The sequence below is a fragment of the Moschus berezovskii genome, chromosome 1 (assembly GCF_049115385.1).
Source record: "Moschus berezovskii isolate FMDL1 chromosome 1, NW_MosBer_1.0, whole genome shotgun sequence".
NCBI lineage: Eukaryota > Metazoa > Chordata > Mammalia > Artiodactyla > Moschidae > Moschus > Moschus berezovskii.
The window spans coordinates 93,101,089-93,107,251 of record NC_142460.1 but is presented as its reverse complement, the minus strand read 5'-3'; positions in this window follow the sequence as shown (position 1 = coordinate 93,107,251).

Genomic DNA, 6,163 nt, shown 5'->3' with positions numbered 1-6,163 from the left:
CTCTAATAACTTTCAGTTTAGTTCCATCACTCAGTCGTGTCTGACCCTTTGAAACTCCATGGACTGCAGAATGCCAGGCTTCCCTGTCCATCACCAACTCCCAGAACTTGCTCAAACTCATGTCTGTCAAGTCGGTGATGCCCTCCAACCATCTCATCGTCTGTCATCCCCTTCTCCTCTTGCCTTCACTCTTTCCCAGAATCAGGGTCTTTTCCAGTGAGTCAGTACTTCGCAACAGGTGGCTGAAGTATTGGAGCTTCACCTTCAGCATCAGTCCTTCCAATGAATATTCAGGACTGATTTCCTTTAGGATTGGGTGATTTGGTCTCCTTGCAGTCTAAGGGACTCTCAAGAATCTTCTCCAACACCACAATTCAAAAGTGTCAGTTCTTCAGTGCTCAGCCTTCTTTATGGTCCAACTCTCTCATCCATATATGACTACTGGTAAAACCATACCTTTGACTGCTGCTGCTGCTGCTGCTGCTAAGTCACTTCAGTCGTGTCCGACTCTGTGTGTTCCCATAGACGGAAGCCCACCAGGCTCCCCCTTCCTTGGGATTCTCCAGGCAAGAACACTGGAGTGGGTTGCCATTTCCTTCTCCAATGTGTGAAAGTGAAGAGTGAAAGTGAAGTCGCTCAGTCGTGTCTGACCCTTAGCGACCCCACGGACTGCAGCCTACCAGGATCCTCCGTCCATGGGATTTTCTAGGCAAGAGTACTGGAGTGGCTTGCCATTGCCTTCTCCGATACCTTTGACTAGATGGACCTTTTTCAACAAAGTAATGTCTCTGCTTTTTAATATGTTGTATAGGTTTGTCATAGCTTTTCTTCCAAGGAGCAAGTGTCTTTTAATTTCATGGCTACAATCACCAACTGCAGTGATTTTGGAGCCCCCAAAAATAAAGTCTGTCACTGTTTCCATTGTTTCCCCATCTATTTGCCATGAAGTGATGGGACTGGATGCCATGATCTTCCTTTTCTGAATGTTGAGGTTTAAGCCAGCTTACTTACTCTCCTCTTTCACCTTCATCAAGACGCTCTTCAGTTCCTCTTCACTTTCTGCCATAAGGTGGTGTCATCTGCATACCTGAGGTTATTGATATTTCTCCTGGCAATCTTGATTCCAGCTTGTGCTTCAGCCAGCCCAGCATTTCACATGATGTACTCTGTGTATAAGTTAAATAAGCAGGGTGACAATATACCACCTTGGCATACTCCTTTCCCAGTTTGGAACCAGTCCATTGTTCCAGTCCGGTTCTAACTGTTATTTCTTGACCTGCATACAGGTTCCTCAGGAGGCAGGTAAGGTGATCTGGTATTCCCATCTCTTTCAGAATTTTCCATAGTTTCTTGTTATCCACAGAGTCAAAGGCTTGATGTAGTCAATAAAGCAGAGGTAGATGTTCTTCAGGAATTTGCTTGCTTTTTCGATGATCCAGCGGATGTTGGCAATTTGATCTCTGGTTCCTCTGCCTTTTCTAAATCCAGCTTGAACATCTGGAAGTTCTTGGTTCATGTACTGTTGAAGCCTCTCTCGGAGAATTTTGAACATTACTTTGCTAGCACGTGAGATGAGTGCAACTGTGCAGTACATTCTTTGGGAATGTGTGAACATTCTTTGGCATTGCCTTTCTTTGGGATTGGAATGAAAACTGACCTTTTCCAGTCCTGTGGCCACTGCTGAGTTTTCCAAATTTGCTGGCATATTGAGTGCAGCACTTTCACAGCATTATCTTTCAGGATTTGAGATAGCTCAACTGGAATTCCATCACCTCCATTAGTTTTGTTCAGAGTGATGCTTCATAAGGCCCACTTCACTGCATTCCAGGATGTCTGGCTCTAGGTGAGTAATCACACCATCATGGTTATCTGGGTCATGAAGATATTTTTGGATACTTTTTCTGTGTATTTGTGCCACCTCTTCTTAATACCTTCTGCTTCTATTAGTCCACACCATTTCTGTCCTTTACTGTGCCCATCTTTGCATGAAATGTTCCCTTGGTATCTCTAATTTTCTTGAAGTGATCTCTAGTCTTTCCCATTCTATTGTTTTCCTCTATTTCTTTGCACTGATCTCTGAGGAAGGCTTTCTTATCTTTCCTTGCTATTTTTGGAACTGTGCATTCAAATGGATATATCTTTCCTTTTCTCCTTTGCCTTCCACTTCTTTTCTCAGCTATTTGAAGGCCTTCCTCAGACAACCATTTTGTCTTTTTTTGCATTTTTCTTAGGGATGGTTTTGATCACCACCTCCTGTACAGTGTCATGAGCCACCGTCCACAGGTCTTCAGGCACTCTATCTATCTAATTCCTTGAATCTATTTGTCACTTCCACTGTATAATCATAAGGGAACTGAACTGAGTGGTCTAGTGGTTTTTCCTACTTTCTTCAATTATAATAGCTATAAAACTGGACAAATTTCTCTTCTTCCTGACTTTGAGTTGGGGAGTTTCTCACCATTAAGTTCAATGTTGCCTTTGATATTAAGATAAATATAGTTTATCATGTTAAGGAAGAATACACCTACTCCTATTTTATTGAGTGTTTAGCAAGATTAGTTTGTTGAATTTTTAAACCTTTAGAGAGGTAATCATATGATTCTCTTTTGATCTATTAACAGTAAATTATATTGATAGATCTCCTAATGTTAAATGGTTCTCATACCTTTGGAAGGTAGCCTTTTTAAATTATTTATTTATTTGGCTGCATCAGGTCTTGGTTGAGGCTTGCACAATCCTTGCTGCATCACATGGGATCTTTCCTTGTGGCTCAGGGATTCTCTTGTGGTACCTGGGCTTAGATGCTCCATCACATGTGGGATTTTAGTTCCACAACCAGAGATTGAACCTGCATCCCTGTCATTGCAAGGCAAATTCTTAACCACCGGACCACCAGGGAAGTCCCCAAGATAACCTTTTTTTAAAAAAAAAATTAGGTGAATTCTTCACACTCCAAAAAACTTTATTTTCTGAACACTTGTCTCTGGGGAAAAAAAAAAGTCAAATGTGCAAATATGAAGAAGCTACTCATCAAGTGCTCCTGTTCCTTTAATAGATCCAAGTCACCTTTGTATGAAAAAACCAGGCGCCTGTGGCTGGAGAGGCAGGGAAAATGGCCCAGAGAAAATCCCTTCCCGCCGGTACAGATATGAAGCTTTGTTTAACTGTAGGTCAGACAAGGGGGGTCTTTGCCTGAGGACCATCCCTGGGCCCAGGGAGCTCTGGGGCCCAGAGCCCCGTCCAGCCTTCAGGTGAGGCACTCTCAGCTCTTAGGGTCCCCAGTCAGTTCTGTTAATGATCTCAGATCTGTCTCTCAACTTCTTTCACAATCCTGGGGGCCCAAGGCCAGCACCCCTCGTGAGGGACTGAGGGAACGGGAGGCAAGGAACAGAGATCAGGGTCACCTGGGCATGGTATGTCCTTTGAGTTCCTTAGGAAATGGCTTTCTAGGCTCAGCAAGGAAATTTGAACTCATGGAAAATGGGAGACCTTTGCCTCTACAAATCAAATTCCTGTGATCAGCAGCCTATGGCTTCCCTGGCTCCATCCTTAACTCTGATGTTGTCCTTCCCAGTTTGGATGGGCCCTTTCCCCCTACGTCTCTGGTGTCAACTCTGGGCGGCCCACTGGATATACTGCAGCAGCCTAGGCTGTCAGGGTCGTACAGACCCCGAGCTTCATAAATGCTTCAGCTGGTGAGTCCCTGGACTGTGGCAGGGTTTGCTGAGACAAAGCCAAAGGAAACAGTCCAAGGCAGGCGACACCTCAAAATTTAGGTAGAACCATACAAAACTGGCAACAATCCGCTTTTTTTGACCTTCAAAAAACAGTACTGCTTTGTCCAAAATAGTCACAGAACCAAATCTGTGGTGCCACCCAGTGGTCATAGCAAGAAAATGGTGCTTGTTTCATTAAAACGGTGGTGATTCAAAATAACATTTCTGGAGCTCTCATTACATCCTGGGGATTAGAGCTCTAAACAAGTAATTATTTGATGCTATTGTGGTAACAGTTACTGATTTTTATATACTACAGACATCTCTTCTGAGGTAGGCAGGTAGCTATTACTACCCCCATTTTATAGGTGAGAAACACGAGGCTTAGGGGATTTAAGCAAGTAATGTAGGATCACACAGCTGAGGGAGGCAGACCTAGGTCATACTCCTCACATCCAGTGGTTTCCCTTCCTGCTTTAGGGAGATGAGGCTTCCATGCTGGAGATCAGAACTCTCGGAGGTCCCAGCAGAGGCTGAACCTGGTGAGCACGCTCGATGTCTGAGCACTTACTGTCATACAGGAGCAGAAGATGTTAGTAGAGTCGTTAAGGTAGGCCATTAAATCAATAGATTTTTTACAAATTATATTAAAAATTTATTAAAATTTTAAAACTGTATACTTTAAAAAAAATGATCAAGTAATTGTTGGATTAGTGAAGTTCACTCTGGAAAATTCTATCCAAAAATTATCCAGGATTTGTGTAACTTGGATTAAGTGTTTTAATTCAAATCTTCCTTTGGGATAAAAGTGTCCTTTGAATCAAATGGCGAGGTCCAAATACCATGATGATAATGTTCCGGCTGTTTCCTCCCATCCTTGGCCTGAGGGGCCAAGAGGAAAAGCTGCTTTGTTAGGCAGGCTAAGGAAATGGTAAAGCAGGCAGGACACCCCACCACCACCAAGGCTCCTGAGCTGACTGGGAATAGTGAGTCAGGAGGGCGTTGCAATAGCCAGGCTGTGGGACATTGGTCAGAGCCTTCCTGGCAGAAGAGGGCCAGGGATATTTCAGGTGACTTACTTCCAAGACATTAGAGCTTTGTGGCTTTCTAGAGGTGACTGTCATTTTACAGCTGGAGGAGCTGGAGCACAAACAAAGGAATCAGCCTGCTCAGGATCACACATCTGTCTAGTTGTTGGCAGAGCCAGGTCATTACCCAGGTGCTGACTCCACAGCCCAGCTCCTTCCAGCCCCTGGATCAGAAGGGAAGCACTGTTGCCATATCTGACCTGTGATTTGTGAACTGGGAAAACCCCAGAGGACGTGAGCCAGGACTTCAGCTGTTCCTGAGCCTGCACCACCTGAGAACTTTGTCCCATTCCAAGTGGGCCCAGGGCAGAGAGAGGAGGAACTGAAGTCATTTCCAGCACAGGCTCTGCACTGCCTGCTAGTTTCCCATAGAGTCTAGTCCTGATTTCAGATGTTGACAAGGAGGAGGAAGAAAATTGAGGAGGGGGGACAGAGGAAGAGCAAGGGGACTAGAGGACCAGAAGAAGAGGGCTCTGACCAGAGATGAGAAGGCCTCAGGATTACTAGGTTATGTCTTCAGGCTAAGAAAAGGCTTACATACTCAGTTCAGTTCAGTTCAGTTCAGTCGCTCAGTCGTGTCCGACTCTCCGCGACCCCATGAATCACAGCATGCCAGGCCTCCCTGTCCATCACCAACTCCCGGAGTACACTCAAACTCATGTCCACAGAGTTGGTGATGCCATCCAGCCATCTCATTCTCCGTCGTCCCCTTCTCCTCCCGCCCCCAACCTTTCCCAGCATCAGAGTCTTTTCCAGTGAGTCAACTCGTCGCATGAGGTGGCCAAAGTATTGCAGTTTCAGCTTTAGCATCAGTCCCTCCAATGAACATCCAGGATTGATCTCCTTTAGAATGGACTGGTTGGATCTCCTTACATACTAGGCTGCTGTTTTTCATGTAAGCATTGTATACCCACCTGAACATTTTAGCTGTGTGCATGTATTACTTTGATTAACAACGTAGACTAAATAAAGCAGGAAAGACTTTCATTAGACAGGATACTGAAGAGTGCCAGAGTACTGCCCTGGCAACTAGAGAGATTAAGATCCCCAGGGAGCCAGGGGGCCCAGGGGAAGGGCAAACAGTACCTTCCATCTAGGCCAGAGTGGAGAAAATGAGCCCTTGTCTATACTGTATTCACTACTTAAAATATCTGGTATTTACTATATGCAAATAATATCTCAATAAAGTAGGCAGGGTTTTTTGTTGTTTTTTAATGTGACGGCAGCTGCGAAGCATGAAAGGGAATACAGGTGAAAGGATTCTGCTCAAGACCTTCCAAAAAACCTTTGACTGTTACAAAGGGTGGGAGGCTCTCCTCCAGGCCAGAACAGCCCCTAGGAGGCTTCATGCAACACTCT